Source organism: Lytechinus variegatus, chromosome 2 (assembly GCF_018143015.1).
Source record: "Lytechinus variegatus isolate NC3 chromosome 2, Lvar_3.0, whole genome shotgun sequence".
Classification (NCBI taxonomy): Eukaryota; Metazoa; Echinodermata; class Echinoidea; order Temnopleuroida; family Toxopneustidae; genus Lytechinus; species Lytechinus variegatus.
Window position 1 is genome coordinate 78,749,039 of NC_054741.1, and position 20,445 is coordinate 78,769,483.

Here is a 20,445-nt window from a genome sequence, read left to right on the forward strand (position 1 = left end):
TTGAATCGTCTGATTTTACCCAATTAATTAAGAGCTCATCTACTAATTTGTTGAGGTATTGTGAAACGGCGTCTTTTGATTAATTATACAGCACTTAATCCCAAGGCTTACAGTCTCTTGCACTACATGACGACATCTTTTCTACAATTGTGTTAATCATTTCTTCTTTATTGAGTCACTTTTTCGTTTCATCTAAACCAGAAATGATTTACAAGACACTCTATAGATCTGTTACTTATAAGCGTGTCTCTTACTGTGCACCTTATTTTCCCCAGTATTTATACATAGCTCTGTCAAACAAAATTCTCACTTCTTACCTGTGATTCGTTTGATTCTTGTCTGATTTCACTTGTTATAACATCCCTACCGATCTTAGGGTAAGTTTTGCATTTATTCCACCAGGAATTTTATCATTCTACAATATACTATTCAAAATATTTTTTTCATATGAAAATGTTTTAGGTATTCTTAAAATGTTATTTCACTTTACATTATATGTTTTGAATCTTCATTTTTATATGGAAAGTACATTAAAGTGTAAACCTTTCTCTCTTTTATGGTGGATGTTTTTTTTTTGTCGGTTGGCATTATAGAAGGGACCAAATGTGATGCCGAATTGGACCGGTTTGAATATTATAGTAAATTAACTGAAATGATTAGGAACTTAGTACCGAAATGGATTGGGGATTTTGTAGTATTTTGTCATCATGGAAAATGTTGAAATACTAATCCAACAACTGGGTTGCGACTAATATGACTTGATCAAATGTGAAAAGATTAAACTATTTCAACTCTTTTTTACGTTTCCCATGCTTGTTGATCCAGTCATTTGATTCAGACGGAAAAATTTGAAAACATTTATCCCGAAATCCTTAATTTCCTCGATTTCAATCACGTTTTTTTTCCACAATCACAAGAATACTCCCAATAATTTCAGATTACTCGGTAATCATCATGGTGTTTTATATCAGATTGATCATTATAAACGAGTGAAGCGTTATTAAGAATAGATGCTTATTACGACATAAATCAAACGCTTAATCAAGTGAAATGGAAAGTATTGAATGCGTTCATCGACATCAGCTTATGAATGACATTTCACCATATACTTGGGTAAGCGTTTTTCGTTATGATTAATCATGTAATCCTCTTCTAAAAACTCAGTATGAACTAGATCATGCTCTATTTCATAGCATTTGATTGTTATTTTTTTCAATTCTTATCCAAATCATTGCCTTGCCATTTTCTTTCATCCCAGATATGTGAAATATATAATAATTATCACTCTTTAATTTTGTTAACCCACAGTGCGAGTCTGACAAGTCCTTTAGCTTTCTGTTGGAAAAGGGACCCTTTTTGGGGTAAGTAACATAAACTGAAATTGTGTAATATGTATAAACAAGTTTGTTGTTACTTTGTTTAAACATACGTGCGAATAAACCTTGTCTAATATTTGACGTCGATGATGTAAAAGAGATAAAGATTCCCCGTATTACTATAGAACTGTTTATAAAGGACACGCGAGGGTTTATCAGTTTAAATACACCATCTCCTAAAAATAACTAATATACATGTAATGATATGAATTTTCCTTTGCTTTTTGAAAAACTTGTATAAATCTGACATTTTCGACGAGTTAAAAAAAATCACCATTGGCAGCTAAATCCATGGTGATATCAACTTGACAGAAGTTCTACCTGATTTGAAGTTTGTCTTCCTTCATTTTTCTGAATTTTTGCTTAATATTAATTCAGAAAAATGATTTAAAATGTAGTTTCTTTCAATAGTAAATTTCAATTTATTGATCAATAGCTCAGGACAATATGTGTTCCTTCTTTAAAATGACAAACTCTGTTAAATACATTATTGTGTTTTAAGGTGAAAGATCATACTTTCCAGAGTGTGTAATTTGGTGACTCTTTGTCTAAGATTAATAATAGATGAATTCAACATTATTTTGCTGACAAAAAAAGCAAATGGAATACTTGCATGGGGATATAAGACCGGTCATGTGTACCTTTGCCATTTTTTCATCTGCCATATTTACCTCCGCCATTTTTCCTCTGACATTTTTACCTCTGCCATTTTACCTCTGCCATTTTTACCTCTGCCATTATTACCTCTGTCATTTTTACCATTGTAATTATTACCTCTGTCATTTTTCACACCGGTTCGACCCCACGCCCCCAGTACGCCAGTGACATACGTCATGATATTTCTTAAGACACGAAGATAAAAACATTTTGCAAAATAAATCGACAGTCTACCTTGTCATAACATATATATTTTCTTCGGGTACACATATATATTGTCTCTGGTAGAAAAAATAAATATATTTTGGAATCATCTGTTATAAACTTCTTTTAGTTGTGTTTAGCCCTCACCCACACACTATCCTGACGCACGGATTACCGGAAAACATCGGACATGAAATGATTGAAATCCTTCCTTTAGTCTGTATATTGGCTATAGGAAGCATAAAGCTTCCGGATTCGTGAAAGATAAAAGAAGCAAGAGAATAATTTACTATTCACCAAGAGGGTAACTATCACTTTATATTATCGGATTCAGCATTTCGAAATTAGCAATAATAATTGATTGTTTTGAAAAGACCAACGATTCCCAATTTTAAAAAGAGGATATGATTAAAAAATAAAGAATATAGAAGCATCTGAACTCGTGTTTGTTTACACCCATTTCATTAAAAACATACATTTCACTGGCAAGGATTAGCAAAATATACTAATAAAGTCCATGATATATTCTTGATAGAAATTGAAAATTTTGTTTTCATCTTTGTTTTGTAAGGAAGAACCCCAATATACTCTCTCCATTTTTAGTATGTTTAGATTATCAGGATGATGCGCAAGTAATTGTTTGTACTCACTATTACACATCAGAAAGTTCTCATTATAAAAACACTATAAACAACAAAAAATACAAGTATTTTTGTAATTGAAATTTTAAACACTACACAATTCAGAAGTAGGGGATCAATTTTCCAGAGATGAATTTTCAAATTCATCATTTATTTTAGAATTGGATTCATGATTCACCAAGCCATTTTGTGTAAATACTGGTCGCTTCTAATCATTCGCTCATTGCAGGGCTACCTTGAAATCTGACCGCCACAGAATACATAAATCAGAGTTTGGTAAACGCAATACATCAAAAGAATCCAACGACTAGATATTTTAGCCCTTTCTCCGAAAAGAAATACACAGGCATTTAACCTTTACCACCGTAATGCTCAGGTCTGGTGTGTCATTAATTGTCATCATTTTACATGCAGAGTGAGAATTATAGTCTTACTGTGAATAATAACCAAGGAAACGGAAACACTAAACAGACGGAGATTAAAATGAAAGTCGGAAAGAATGGTGGATTATTAGGAGTCAGTTACCAAAGTGCAGAAATTGTTGATGTAACCTACGGTTAGAAAGAGCTGTGTTTCCTTTTTGAACCGGCATTACTTACTCTGTCGAAGGCATACTCTGTCCATTCTTTTAATGACACGAGTTTGGCGCCTTATTGCCATGACGTATATACTTATCGTCTGTTCATACTTCTTCTGACTGCAACAAAACTGATGTAATGTCAGGAATAAAAAAAAGTCGATTCTGAAAAGATTGTGGGGGAAAATATACTACAGCTTTTTGATGTGAATAGAGGTACGAGCTACTGCCTTGAAATGTATGGAGGACAATGATTAATAAAGGCAGCGAGTGAATCACAATAGTTAGTAAGTAATAAATCTTTAACTTGCAAAGTAAAAAAAAAATGATTTTCCAGTAATGAAAAATCGGAAAGTTTACTGTATTTTGTATCATTAACGTCATCTCAAAATGAAAACGGATCTGCCAAAAAAAACACTATTAATATGGTGGGCGAGATAATAGCTTTTAATGCAATGAATAAAGTTGCTCCCAACATAAAGCATACATACTTAGTTAAACTATAAACAAACACCCCTACGCACACACACACAAACACCCACACTCACACACACACACACACACACACACATACCCCCATTGCAAGTTCATTATCTGCTGTGGCCTACTCCAAGTCATCTGCCAGCAGTAGTTCAGGTGTGCTATTCATTGGAAGCGGGAATCTGAAATTGATTCGGATCGATTTTCTTTAGGTTTGGAAGAATCTCGATATGTTCATCTCAGCCTCTCGAACGTAGATGCCGCGAGTTAAAACACTCGTATCATCTTCCGTTTTCTGTATCAAGAAACCAATGACAATGTCGTATCTTCGACTTACCCATTTACATTTAAGATAGAATAACCCAGTTCTGTGCCTTAGTTCTATTACACACTAGATTTTCTTGTCATTCCGTTAATGCCCACAATCATTATATTGAATATTATGGCGTATGAATTAACGTCGAGATTGACTTAACCTGAATTTTGCCGGGACCGGCAGGTGCAATACACCGGGTGAACACCCTGCTCTTTTACGAATAGTGTATTAGTTTCAACGTGCATATGTTGCGACTCTCGAATATACGGGACCAACTTTGGCATCCTTTCCGATGGACGGAGTGTTTTCCAACTGCATTCACACCTGCACTGAATACAGTGGTGAGGCAGGCTAACACACAACGCTATAGCATCAGATTTTGTGTTACATATATATATATATATATATATATATATGCATATACATATGTATATATATATATATGTGGGGGTGTGTATACACGACTTATTATTTATATTAAAAGGACCAATGACATGACAATGGACATTTTTAGGTACAATATATATATATATATATATATATATATATATATATATTGTACCTAAAAATCGGCTTTATTACCATAGCAACCGTTTTTTCATTATAACATATTCTTGTACGTGTGTCCTTTAGGAAGCCGTATAGTCTTGAAGGTCCGTATTAAGTCTAATGAGAAAGCCTAATGATGATGATTACAATTTTCTTTTTTTCTTTGGATAAATGTTCAAGACTATTTTTGTTGTTGTTGAAATTTTTGGATTGTATTACTTCTAAATTGGTATAGGGAATGGTGGACTCTTCCTTTTTTACACTCACACATAAAACACATCCATGCTCGCGCGCACAAATAATCTCAAGCATTCAAGGAATATACATCCGTACATTATTATTCCCACACAACTGTCTTTCAAATGAATTGGAAACTAGTGTTTTTGCTGCCTAAAATAGTTCTTAAGAAATCCAATGATAACAAGAAGAACGGGCAAGAAGAACTGTTTTGGGTCTAAGCAATAGTTTGATATATTCGATATATTTTAAAAAATCATAATGTCATGAGACAAATGGAAAGAAAGAGAGAGGGGGGAAGGGGGGTATTGTCATTGGATGTTGTGAAGAAATAAAGAGACGCCATCCACAGAAAATGGATATTGATATAGTCTAGATAAATCTTCTTTCGCTTTAAGTGATTTTTAAGAAAGGAAAGAAATTAGATATAGAAATTAGCTGCAAGTGAAAAAAAAAGATAATGAAGATGGTATAATAAGTTTAAAGTGAGCAGGTGCGGCAAAATGATCGTAGTTAATAAATCAACAATAATTTGCTTTCCTTGAAAGGTCGACCAGTTTCTGGGTAAACTTTTGTATCAGAGAACACATCGCCAAGTTGCAAATACATGTATATATTTTAGTCTCTTAAGTTGATTTGCCAATGCGCTGGAACACTGATCAAGGATAATTTTTGGTCGTTATATGTGTCATGACTCACCCCCAATCATAAATGAGTCGCCTTTCAACATTATTATTGCCTTTTGGAATCGTAAACTGGCAGTCTTCTATAAATCGACTTTCAGGTAGAATGATATTGATTAATTCAGACTGATTCACTTCAATATATTTTATTCAAAGAAAAGTTGTTCATGAATCCATTATTAAACTTTCATTCTTTCATTCAACTTTGAACAATACAGCACTCCTAGCATTCATTTACTTCGCAAAAATATATTATTTCCTTTCTTAGTTCTCCAATACACTTTGATACATAAAATGATGTTGTAAATTATTTCTAAGGGGGGGGGGGGCGGAAAAGGATTAGCTATTATCCTTGCACAACATCCGAGAAAAGTTGATTGGCCATCATCCAGGCAAATGATTTGCCAAAAGGGAATTTACATCACCAACTTTGACATTTTATATTTCCATTGGCCAGGATGGTTTTCGTAACTTGACAAAGAAGGAGTTATGAAACAAAGAATTAATCATATTCTATCCACTTTCATTGCTTACATCATTCAGTGACCTGTCCAAAGATATGCATGTTTTTTTTTTGCTATCTCGAGATTGGTTCAGTCGATGGTGGCGCTCTAGTAGCATTGAAACCCATCTTTGGGCGAGATGCGTTTTCATTATCTCTCTCTCCTCCTATTTTCCTTCCATGCATGAGCAGCCAATACCGTCTTCACCAGTCTAGTCAAACTCCAAAAAATACGTGGACAACATAGCCATGTCCACGCCCATCTACTAAATATTTCCTCTCCGCGCTGGCAATTACTCCTAGGGGCTTTTCCGCCGCCAAGAGCTTGCTTTTCGCCCGCACCGGGCTGGTACAATGATTACTTCGATCCTGTCCCTTCCTCTCCCTCTCTTCCGCTCTCAACGCCAATGAAACCAGTATTTTTGTACTTTTCTCTTCTGTAGAAATGTGTGTGTGTCTCTGTGTGTGCAATATTAGAGAAGGTTTAAAAGTTGTTACCAAAGTAGAAAGTACGCGCGTTCAATTCATCGGTGGCGCCGTTTTGTGTGTGAGTGTGTATGCCTTGCAGATTCTCAACTGTTTTCGCCCATTCTCAGGCATTTTCTAAGCCGAGATTGATGTAAATGGCTTTGGAAACGCTTTGGAACCGAAAGGAATTCTCGCGGAGTAAAATCTGTAAAAGATCTGCAAATTTACTCTCATGTAGATTGGACGGATTGTTAATGAAAGTCTTTTTTTCTGTTGATGGAAGTGACAGCGGCGCTAACAACAAACATAAAATCTGAGAGATAGAGGAAACATATCAATGGAAAGAGGAAAATTAATAAACCATATCATGAGTGGAACTTTGTAAATGGACTAAAGGGATGGTTTTACTCTGACGCGGATTGAATTCACTACAAAGTAAGTATATTCACTTTTCCTAAGGAAAATTTTAAAAAGGTTTAAAAGTTTTTCTATTGTCAGCGATATCAATTTTTGTGATTCTCATTATTTATCCTTCTTCTCTTTGAAACACTGTTAGTAGTGATATTCAGAGAGATACCTTCATGGAAATAGAAATTACTATGTCTATGTTGTTTTTATTCAAATGCATGCTTACATGCCAATTCATTTCTCAGTAAGACATTTAGCTTATTTACTGGTTCGTTTTAGAACAATAATGGTTTACAAAATAGTATATTGTGATAATCTCCAATCAACAGATGTATATGTTACGCTAATAAAATAATGGAATATTATCGAAGATTATATCATAAGTGTACACTAAGCATCTTTTGCTTTTTGAAAAAAAATAAATGTATCATATTACATATCAAGAGCATCTCTACTTTGCAAATCAGCATTATTTCAGTGAAAGAAGAGATTAAGTTAAATCAGGAAATCAAAAAATTAATTGATAAACATCTTAACCGATTCGTTCAAATTGGACCTGTTGTCATTTATTTCCACCATTAAAGTGTTTTGTTTCATTTTAATCAGCAAACATGCATACATGTTCCCACTTTACCCAATATGGGGTAAACTTTTTTTAAGAGTTTACTTCGTATAGCCCTTTTTCTAATCTTTTCTTTCTATGCATAGTAAAGGGTCCTGTCCACGGAGGATTATTCTATTGTTACTGGGAGTGCTGACCATTGTCACAACACCCCCAGTAACAATAGTCCTCTGTGGCCAGGTTCATGACATAGTACACCCCCCCCCCCCTCTGCCCCACTCCCCTTTCTCTCTGTATCCCACATGCCACTATCCCTTCTCCATCTCTATCTCCCTCTCTCTGTCTCTCTTATAAAACTGCAAATACGAATTTATAAAGCTCATTAATTTCTAATAGGTTCATTTGTAAACTCATTAACATGTTCTATAAAATCCCGTTTTCAACGAATTTTATAAACATAGTCATGATAGTTTACGTATTATGGAGAGAATCATAGAAAGAATGCCGAACAATCAGAATAAAAAGGTATTCATATCATCATGATCATCAATAACCTCCCTTTTCAATTCTTTCCTTCTGTAAGTACTGACGTCAGTAGGGAAACCACATAAGAGACAAAAATTGATGTAGGTTTTCTCACTCACTCCATCTCTGACATGTCTGAAGCTTTTAAACTTTGCCGAATTGAAATTCTGTTTCTACTGTTAAGTGGATAGCACTGATTATAATCAAAGAATAAGTGTAATTCAATACCAATGTACTTGGCACGGTAAAGGAACCTGTTTTGAAAGTGATTACATGTCATTTGCATTTTGAATAGGCCAGAGTCCTATTTTTTCTTCAAACTGTACCCTCTCTATAACTTTACACTATTTTTCACCTCAGTACACCCTAAAAACACAATTATATTTTTAACAAATATTGCGTAGAAAGGGAACATGCCTGTTTGCTGTGTATTTTTTTACCCCATATTGGGCTTAATGCATTTTTAAGGGTAAATTTCAACGCAACATTGCTTAAAATTTGCAAAATATTTGGGATCAAATTTTTACCCCACCACTACGCATGTTCCCATTTTACACAAAAATTGGATAAACCTTCTTTTTAAGTGTAACAATGCATAGATCTTTATCATTTATCAAGTTTTGGTTTGATGCAATATCTCACCTTACCACTTCATATCTTCAACCCGTTTTTTTTTTAATTAATAAACTGCTTTTAAGAAGAGGGGAATCTGAAATATTAAAGACTCAATGGAGGCCTATTCATAGTTAGAAGAGGGATAAGACGGTGAGAAAAGATGGACGGTGAGTGGGCTAGAACCAGCCATGGAGCTATAGAGAGAGGAAGATGGTATAAAAGGGTGGCAAATAGGAGAAGATAGAAAAAAAAGAGCGAGAGAGAAAAAGGGGAGAGATAGCGAGAGGGAGAGAGATAGGGGAGAGGGGGATAGTAAGAGAGATGTATATTAATTTCCCTTATATATATTATATATACAGATGTGTTCCTTTTTCATGATGCTCGGGATACAGTGATGCAACAATCATATCAGACATCATTGTGGATAAAACATTAAGTTAGCATGGTAACACAAAGAACAAACACTTTCACAATTTTCAGTGAATAAAAAAACATATATCATCTAACATGCGTTATTTGCAGAAACCTTTGACAGAAACTATTAAGCAGTTATTAAACCATCGTTATATTTACTTAGTACCTATTTTAAATTTCAAACCTCAAGATTTGAATCGTTTAAGTTAACAAGTACATGTACTTTGAACGACATTGCGTATATAGTTAATCGAAATGAATTAGGCGTTAGACCCCAGGCCATTTAATGAAAAGAGAAGCAATGGTCATTTCGTCAATCATTGTAAAGTGGAGCAGTCAGTCACGTCATCGATCAATGTAAAGTGAAGCGTCATTAATAAGCACCATAATCTTGTGGATCTTTTTAAATGAGGCGTCAGACACCTTTAAGTCACTGTAAAGTAAAGCGTCAGTCAATGTGTTGACCATTGTAAAGTGAAGTGTTAGTCATTGCGTCAATCATCGTATAAACATGATAAAGTTGAGCGACCGTCACTGTATGAAGCGTTGTAAAATGATTCGTCAGACACCTCGTCGATCTTGCGTTAATCAATAATTGATATTGCCTCCCTTGGCGCTCCGCGGTTTGGCGTAAATGTTGATTTTAGCCTGGTTCTCATAATGAACGGCTGTCGTCATTCCGAAGGAGATTGGAGAGAATGTTTACCACCAATCAGGCTTCATGATCGCTCGTTGACGAGAGATAACATTTGTCAAGACCAGGGGAGCGTTTCATCAATATTTTCATCCCACAAGTTGTCAGATCTGACATCTTTTCGTGATTCTGATTGGCTGAGAGGCACTGTTACTATAGTAACTGTCGGATAAAACGTCCGAAAAGTCCTTTCATGAAACGCTCCCCAGATAAATCGACAGTGATCGGGGGATATGCCATTTTCTATTTCACACAGTAGAGTGTCATCCCCTTTCACCCTAATAACAGCAGTAGAAAAAATAAGAGTAGAGGTGGAAATCGATTATAATGTATACTTAAAGAAAAATTAGCAACATACAAGGGAGATTAACAGGAAAATTTAAGAAACAAAGGGAGAAGGAAAGGAACAAGAGCATGAATACAGAATCAACAGATGTTTCACCGACAGGAGAAAGGGGGCGGTAGACCGTGAATTTTAAAGGAGGTAAGGCAAGATGTGGAAAGAAAAAATATATATATCATCTGAGAAATAAACAATAGATAATGAAAGAAGAGGAAAGAAGGAAGGAAGTGGGGGCCAAAAGAGAAAATTCTTGTTAAAAATATTCAACATACAAAGAGTTTTTATAAAGTTATGAACATAAAAAGAGAAACCTTATCTAAAAGCATTCTCCTTCCAATTTTTCCTCCACTCTTCCGTTTTATGCACTTATTAATGTAGAGTATCAATTTTGAATGCCCGTTGATCATTCATGTTCATCGTCTGTATATAAATGCTCTTCAGCAATATTATGTTACTCTCTAACTGCAAAAGAGCTAATCTAGTCCATCATACTCCTCTCGGAGTGAAAGTACGGATCAATCCCATTCGAGTGAATTGTATTTTCTTCCTTCTGGAGTGACCTGTGCATCTTTTTAGACACATTCACTCCAAAAATAGGTAAAATTTACTCTAGAAAGATGTGAATCTCACTCGAAAATGAGTAAGTTCGTCTTATTCCGAGAAGAGTGTGATTAGGGACTATTAGAGAATATTGTATTAGAGAGTATTGTTAACGTTCTGGATTTGTGGAAATAAAACCTAAATGAAAAAAAAAAGAAATTCAAGTCTGCCCCCTTCTGATAAGTGTTGCTCTTTCATTTTATGTGACAATGAATTCAATTTTCGAAAAAAGGCCTTCATATAAACCAAAATTCAATACAAGGCTTTGACGTGAATGATTAATAAGGTATTCCGTGATCCTATGATATATTGGTTAGAGTAAAGCCACACATCTACTAAAGGTTTATCTGTAGGAGTTATTGATTGAATTATTATGACGTCTGATGTAAAATATGTAAAACGATGTTATGTAAATATTCTATGACTTCGATATAAGAATGGATTAACGTAATCTCTTCATAGTAACATTATGACGTATCAGCTAAGGTGAATGAATGACGTCACCTTTATCATGTTTAGCTCATCTTGCTCCCGATTAAATACCCTAGTACCGCCCCTGACACCACGCATGCACTCTTCTATGTAACTAGTTATTTTTATGATTTGTTAATAAGCCCAGTAATGTTGATTAAACTTAAAAATTAAAATTGCCAGTTTTTCAATGTTAACTTAAGTTTTTGCATTTCTTTTATTTTCGTGAAGTTTCGTCTGCCAATAACATCACTTGAACAAAAATTGCTTAACTAATTTGTCTTAAATTGTGTCAATTTATTAGATTAACTTATCTCGGTGAGTAAAGTTGCCGATTTGAGAATGAAAGAAATCCTGATAGTGATGGTAGAAAGCACCGTAGATGTGGGAATAAATTCCATGTACAGCAAACAAACCGTCAAGGACTGTCAACACAGTAAGGATAGGTCCCGGCAGACTGTCAAATAAGGCTCTGATTATTCTCATCAGAATTGGGGAATTATGGGTAGCAGTTTGGAAAGAGAGGAATAGAGAAAGGAAGGAAAAGAGAAAGGGGTAGACAGACACACTGAGACAAACAGACAGAGAGACATTGAGAGACAGACAGACCGATTGAAAGACGAAGATAGAGAAAGAAAAAAAAATCTGAAGATATAACCCGATGGATGTGATGAGAATCATAAGCAGAGGAGTGTGTAAGAGAGTGAGAAAGAGAGGGGGAGTGTAGGGGGAGGGGTGGGTGGCAGTCAGAGAGGGGGAGAGAGAGAGAGGCAAAAAAACGGGGGATGATAATAATGGTAATATTTAAGGACAAGTCCACCAAAACAACATGTTGATCTGACTAAACAGAGGAAAATCCAAAAAGCCCACTATAATCCGGGTCGGTATGCAAATGAGACGACTGATAACGTAACCCACTCACTATTTCTTTTACATTTCATTATACAAAATATGCAATATTGTAATTTTTTCTTCATTGTCCTGTGAAACAAAGTTTTATTCCTCCCCAAACATGTGATTTTACCATTGATTAAAAAATTTATGGTTCAGTCAAGTTGTTCCCTAATGTCAACTCTGTAAATATTGAAATATTGCAAAAATATAGTAAGGGACATTACGGAATATCTCATTAATTTGCATGTCACTGAGTTTTTTATATCATATAACTGTCTGCAAAATAAGCAAAACTTTCAAATGTCATGATTTTCTTATTTTACATCCGATTTTGCTGAAATTTTTTAGCGTTATGCTTGTTTGATATTTATAGATTCAAATCAACATTTTTTTCTGGGGTGACCTTGACTTTTAATATTGATAAAAAAAATTATAAAAATATAATAGAAACGTGAACACAATAATTAGTTAATCATTATACCTGTCAGAAAAAATAGCCGGTTTAAGTCTGTACACGTCTCTTGGACTGACTTTTCATGTCATGATTGAGCATGTTCACCGTGTTTATTGGAGTGTTTCCTTGTACTCAGTGCAATTTTCTCATAAATAGATCTATATATGGATTTTCGGTTACCCATAATCTTTTCCTTCATGACTGATGAATTTAGACAATTCAACTCCAAATCGCATCTCATAAAGAGTATTCGGAGAAATGCAATGATATTGCAGAGAAAGAAATCCAATAGCACTCGAGTTGTATGGCATTCTTTCTAGAGATAATGACTCACGTAGGTAAATTGCCAATTCGTCTACTGCCAACTCGTCCACCCACCACTTTGTCTTATTTCATTTCGTCTTATTCCATTCTGTCCATCAACAACCATTTGGTACAATCATCGCTTCCTCTAATCACCATTTCATCTATGACCATTTGGTCTAAATATCCAAAACATTTTCATTCATTTTGGACTACATGGCAATTGGACCAACTGGTTATTATACGAAAATGATACGAAATGATGTATGGACGAATTGGCAATTTGACAATTTGGATAGTGGACGAACTGATGGTAGACCATTTGGATAGTGGATTAGTTGGCAATTTGAAGAATTTTCATTAGACAAATTGGAAATAAACCTTTACGCATTTACCACACATACTTTTCTTATAAATAATAGATAACTTATTGAATTTGCAAGTATTTTCCCCTTCCTCTGAAGGTTAATCGTTTATATTATTTTCACGAATATAAATTGTTTTCTTGTGCATCTTGACCTGAATCATTAAAAAGAAATACAATGATGTATGGATTAATGTAGCAGTATTCTCATAATTCTGGAGGGCTGTATAGGCTACATGGTACGAGTTAACATCGCATTTGTCTTTGGGTAAATTATATGGTGATATATTATTCGTCATTGTACTTTAAATGTAAATTATACCGTTCCTGACATCAATAAAAAAGTTATATTAATTTGATGATTACGTTTCAGATCAGATGTGGCAAATACCATGAATTTCAAGATCGTTTATTTTGCATTCAGGAAGGTAATATACCAATTTCACGAACTATTAATCGTCATTTCAGTTTCATTTATATAATAGAAACGCACAAAGAAACGTAATGCATTTGAATTCAGCTCGTAACATAGAAACCCATCTATCAAAATAGACGATAGACTTACTTTAATAGGACAATCAATGCTAACTGCATAACGGGCGCTTAACGGTGTCGGTGATTAGTACCTTAATTGGGGCTAAATGATGATGAATTATTCGCCAATCCTGCCCCCTGCTTGGCAAAAGAGTATCTTTATCATGGGTAAATGCACAGCGTAATCGTTTCTATTTCTGACGTTCTGTGATTAGAGTTATTAACTACTGTGCAATCCCTAATACCCATCCCTATTTTTTATTTGAGTTTTGTTTGGGTATGATTGTAACCACTGGTGCTTACATACATACAAATATATATATATATATATATATATATATATATATATATATATATATATATATATATATATATATATATATATATATATATATATATATATATATATATATATATATATATATATATATATATATATATATATATATATATATATATATATATATGTTTATAATTTATGTTATGTACATATCAATTTTATAAACAATAATGGTTGAACACACAACAACTAGGCTTACATAGAACACAGTCATCAAGTTGCTCAAAATTATATTATCGCCCAATTCATAAATTACATTTTTCGTGAACATCATCATGTTCATGAAGAACATAACAAAGATGTTAGGTTTATAGAAGAAGGTGTATACCCTAAGAGCAAAAGCCTGTATAAATGCATGTATTTGTGTATTTATGCATTGATATGTATTGAATGTATTCATATTAAAAGTAATATCAAACAAAAACTTTGATTGAAAGTTTTTCTTCTGAAACCTTCTTACTTAAAATTAGATAAAAAAAGAAAATTCTTAATATTTTAAGTATTCTACTCACAATTCCATCTGTGCTTTAAGTCAAACTACAGCTTTATCGGGTCTTATTTGAAGAGCAAATTCACTCTTCGAACACCACAGCGGCACGTAATATGGGTCGTTAATACACTGAAGTTGACAGAACTGTCAAAAGAACCACCATTATTAAAACTGTCAATATAGACAAACTGAACATAGAGCTAAATAGTATATTTTGATACAATCAATGCATCTTCCATGTCCTCTATTTCATAACGTGCTCCAGATTCCTGACCTTCAATTTCTTTGATATCGACTTTGTGAATGGATCAATTTTCTGTTAAACTATCACCATAATTATCAATCTCCTGGGTTTAGTTTGTTCTTTTCCAATTTATCGCAGTCATGACCGGGGGGGGGGGTATGATCGACGAAATGCCCGGGTACTATACATGCCAAAGACGGTCATTCACACATCTAAAGTTGAGATTTAGAGATGAAATTAAAAAGATTAATTAACCTGTTTTAATTGATTTCTAAACGATTACAATTACAGTACGAATTACGTTTTGTCGCTTTTGCTTATTTCATGCTGTGTGAAAATCGATTTTCATTTTTTTTAATTGATTTTGGCTTTTTACGTGTTTAAGTTCGCTTTGACAGAAAAGCTTTCACGCAATAAATCATTTATGGGCGAATGATTTGATTGTTCACATTGTGAATAATTATAGAGGTAAAAAAACAGATGTATTTATCATAATCCAATATAATTTCCCACAGAATGGTCATTTACTTTACCCGCAAGGCTACACTTCGCTTAAAGTGGAAATAAATTCTAAACCGTAATAATGTGGTCGTCTGAATAAAGTCGAAATAATATCATTGCGCCCTCCCCCATCTTATAATTACCGGATCCCCTCCTACCCACTCTAGCCACTGTATCGCTCGTATGCATAAGCTTCAGCGACGTATAAGGTGACTATGTTCAGGGAACATGACGTAGTTGGTAACATTAACAAAATAGGGTAATATCATATTGGGAAAATGAGAAAATATCTTGATAGGAAAACAACAGAAAAGTAAGTACATGCCCTCATCTTAAGTCACTTAGATAACAATAATAGTTTACTATTCGGAATACAGGAATTACTTCTCGATAAATTACAACATATCCAAAATTCTGCTGCAAGACTTATAACTCGAAAAGGAAAGTTTAAACACATCAACCCTATCTTATCTGACCTCCATTGGCTACCCATTCGATCAAATATCAAATATGAACTTCTCATATTAAGATTCAAATGTGTTCATGGTATTGCCCCTACTTGTCTTCAAGAACTTTTCTAAATTTCATAAACCCAAGCGTAATCTCCGTTCTGGCTCACAAAATCTTCTCTGAAATTACTGTCAAGACCAAATCATATGGGGATCGGGCTTTCCAGAAAGCTGCACCAGCACAATGGAATTCTCTACCACTGACAATACGAAATATTACCCAGCTTGAGAAATTCGAAGTACAATTAAAACCCACCTCTTTCAGAATGTTTAATTTAGTCACATGTAGGTCCAATCCATGTTTAATATTCTTTGATGTTATGTATATTTATTTGAATTTACTATTCTAACCACATTTCTCGCTTTCCTCGCGCATAGAGACCTGTAGGTGTTATGCGTATTTAAGAACTATACAATTAGTATTACTTAAACCACTTTTCTTTCTTTTTTCTTTAGTTTTTTTTTGGGGGGGGGTCAAGGAATTGTGCGGGCTAGTGCCCCCAGTCCCCTCACCTGTACGCCAGTGTTAAGCTTGATATTGCCCTTTGGAATTATAAAATGTGCTGCCTGCTTTCCAGCAGCCTATCCACTGGACATTGCATTATCACAAAAGTTGCCCGTTTTATTCCACAGCCCAAAATGTCATAATGGTCTTTTTAAGGCCACCAAACACCAAACGATTGGTCTGCGACCCGATTTTCAACTAAAACGTAGTACAATTTGATGATAATAATGAGACATAGAATATCGTACTTTGTAATTTTCTAAATCATCGTCCGAATACCTGTGTTCAAATTTGTGACTATGTTATCATCCTAATTAGAATAAAAGCGAATTTAATGTAATGACGTCATATCAATCGTGCGATTGTCTACGATTTTTAAAACGACTTTGGCCTTTGCTCCAAAATCGAAAATTATTGTATTAGTATTCTGTCAGTTAACATGGTTAAGTTGAGCCTCAAATTAAAGGTCAAGTCCATCCCCAAAAATGTAGATTTTAATAAATAGAGAAAATAAAACTAGCTTAACGCAGAATCTTTCATCAAAATCGGATGTAAAATAAGAAAGTTATTACATTTTAAGTTTCGTTTATTTATCACAAAACAGTGGTATGCACAACTCAGTGACATGCAAATTAGACAGTCGATGATGTCCCTCATAAAAATAATACATTTGAGTCACATTTTCAGAAATTAGCAAAAAATGCGATTTGTTCCAGAATCGGGTGGTGGACCAGTCGTAAGGTGTGCGGTAGCCTTTACGTATGTATTCATCGATAGTCTTTGTTCAAGCAGACTTGACCTTTACTTTGTAAACAATCCATTTCCTTTGTGTACTTCTGCGGGTTCAATCCATTCGTAATGATATTCCATCACCTTTCTGCTGGAATATATAATGGAGTCAGAGTAGAACGAATTCTTTGGCTAAAGCTCACAGTGAGGGACAAAATGAACATTGAATAGGTCCAGATATTTGATAAAGTAAATCAGTATAAAAATAGGAAATAGTCATCAATTCAATGAACAAATACATATCGGTAGATAAATCAACAATGGGGAATAAACAACATGCACTATAAGGTAATAAAAGGGTAAATTCATGAATAAAGGTCTGCTTGTGAAAATAAATTGATCATGATAATAAATGATTACGAATTGATAAAACAGATAAATCGAATAAATGATTAAATGAAGAAATGCTTAAATAATTAAATGAATAAATAAATAGTAAATAAATAAACAAATTAAGTAACTAATACTTGATTGAAGTAAGATACAATGCCTTCTTTTTTGCTACGGTATAATCATCTTCTCAAATTTATTCATTTATTTTTTTATATTCACTGAATGTCAGTTAGACAAACTCTTTTGAAACAATACACACAGGCAAATCGTGCAATAATGTCGACGTCCCATGTATAAGATTTTTCATACACAATTATTGAAAAAAATATATAATCGTTATCCCTGACTACCCTAATAAATTGCATTGACTCTCTCAAGTGAATCGTGTAGTTGCTGTAGTTATTTGTATTGCTTATATCGTGTTCAAGAGTCTTTTATGTGTCCTTTCCAAAGCACTTTAACATCAGACGAAAGATGGAAATATAGATCACGACTACAGTAGCGAAAGAACAGAAAGTTATACTTCATTATTCACCCATCAATACGACATTGAACTTTTCCGAAACACTCAATCATAATATAGGATGTCCAGATACAATAACATAATATGACCATTGATTGTGCATTCAATACATGAGTAGTGGCATTAATGACAACTGGAATTACAGGAGTGGGGTTTCCGTTTCGGAAATTTTCTCGAGTTAGGCCATTTTAATGTATAATTTGCGGAAATTCGAAGTTTAATACTGTATAGTATCTAGAATGGAATTGTAATGGTGTCAAGTATATGATACCAGACCTTGATACGATGAATTCAGAAATGATTTGATATCACTGGTACGGAGTATGGTGTTAAAGAGCTTATTAAAGGAATGAAAGGGATATTATGGAAATCAAAACGTAAAAAAGACAAGTTATCAATCGGTCAATCTCTAGTCAGGATGTCTGCGGTTCATTCTAAAGATTCAAGGTTTTTAATAAGTAACTGGCTCGGGCTGTGATAGCTTGAAGATATTTCGCGCCTTAAATTTGTGGCGAATATTCAGTATTTGAAGCATTGTTACATTCAATTTTTCCCAAAAAATAAATTGTTTTCAGTTTTCATTTATTGATTCATTGATGGAATATCTTTAAAAAAATATCATGAAAAATAGATAATATCATTACTTACTCTTGACAAAAGTGGTATAAAGACAAAAGATTATGACGTGAATGTTAAAAAGAACAGTTATTTTCAAAGGAAACGTATTTCACAGACGAAGGATAGGGACTCAAGTTTGATGCAACAAATTTAATGCAAAAATTTTGGATGTATTCTTGCACTCTATTTGAATGTTAGCCAAAAGGATGGGACAATTTTGAACAAAAAATACAAATATTTAATTGTAGATTTTTCCCGTTTATCAGATTTAGGATCTAATCTTTCAAAAAAAATGTTTGTGATATAGTCATATATTTGACAATTCACTCGAATTTTGACAACAAATCATAATATTCTTTAGATTTATCGAAACTTATAAAAATGTTATATTCATCATTTTATTTTTTTTACTCTGTCAAAGCAATGACTTTTGTCAACATGAATTAATCAAAGTGCAGTTAACATCTGTGTTAATTTAATAAACCTAGTAACATGTCATCTCATTAATGGATATCAAATGTGCAAGACTGAAGACAAAAAGACCTTAACAAAATGGTTATCTATAGTCTTAGCCACCAGTGAGATTTGAACTCACGACCCCTGGTTTACAAGACCAGTGCTCTAACCACTGAGCTATGGTGGCTTAGTGTTCATAACCTCTCAACAAGGACCTCTGGTGCCCCGCTTCTTGTATTTTTTTCATAATGTATTATCCTATTACTTTACTGCTTCAGTTATACTTAATAAATGGTGAAAAATCGTGAAACACCATTTCGTACAGGCTAAATGATCAAATCGAATACTTAAAGTAAATGGTCATATTAATCAAAATCTTGCTACACTGCAAAACAAAAATTAGTTGAAATTACTCAATAAAATTGTTTTAACAAATTGCCTTAATTTTTTCAAGTATTTATGAGTTTGGCAGTTTTTAGTAAATTTTATTTATTTTCTTTGCATCCATTTCACTAAAGAAAATTAAGTTACAATAACTTAATTCAATTTCAGGAAAATCACTAGAATGTTTGAAAAAAAGCAAATAGGGGAGTGGACTTTCGTTATTCGAAATTCCGCTCCCCATTGTCCCACTTTTACTTTAGTGGCATCATTTTCATCATAGATATCTTTTATCCAAATATTAGACTTTGTACATTTTCACTTACCTGTTTTATGTATAGGTACTTACATTGATAGTTAAATGCGATCGTTTCATTCTTACAAATAAAATAGTGAGAACAATATAATCATTTTCCGAAAACCTAAAAAGACACCTGAAATTTCCTGCTAAATGACTATTTAGTGTTGCTCTTTCTTTGATTCAACAAAATAATAAAATAGCACACCCTTATCCGAAAAAATTAAAACACAAATAGATATGACAGTGATTAAAAAAAAAACATTTACTTGCTTTAACATGTCTAATGAATATTCATGCATTATTTATATAAGGCGTTAATTGAAAAATATTAGTACATTCAACAAGAATTTATAAGTAATAATCATCCTTGACTAATTGAGTTAGATTTACTCAATCAAAGCAAGCCAGCAATACGTGAATTTTCTTAAATGTATATTGAACCCAGTAAATCAAGTAAATTAAACGACAAGGTAAAACTAATTAAAAAATAAAAAATGATTACAAATTATAAATTCTACATATATTCATTAAGTATTAACTACTGTGTATTGTACTGTGTATTTCAGTGTAGTAATTGGGATTAT

The 20,445-nt window shown here is 33.5% G+C and overlaps 1 protein-coding gene and 1 non-coding gene across 6 annotated transcripts in view; one reads left to right on the plus strand and one right to left on the minus strand.

Moving 5' to 3' along the window:
* Window positions 1-303: 303 nt before the first annotated feature.
* LOC121409155 (nitric oxide synthase, brain-like) overlaps window positions 304-20,445 on the plus strand; it is a 103,097-nt gene continuing 82,955 nt past the window's right edge. For 4 of the 5 annotated variants that reach the window (XM_041600996.1, XM_041601000.1, XM_041600998.1 and 1 more), the window contains exon 1: window positions 6,657-7,125. The gene's annotated coding sequence lies outside the window, so the exon portion shown is untranslated. Of the gene's footprint in view, window positions 378-1,308; window positions 1,362-6,656; window positions 7,126-20,445 lie in introns of those variants that run through there. The other variant, XM_041600997.1, reaches the window with a different exon arrangement.
* On the minus strand, window positions 19,294-19,366 carry TRNAT-UGU. Its single transcript has one exon. It is a non-coding gene; the product is annotated as a tRNA-Thr (tRNA).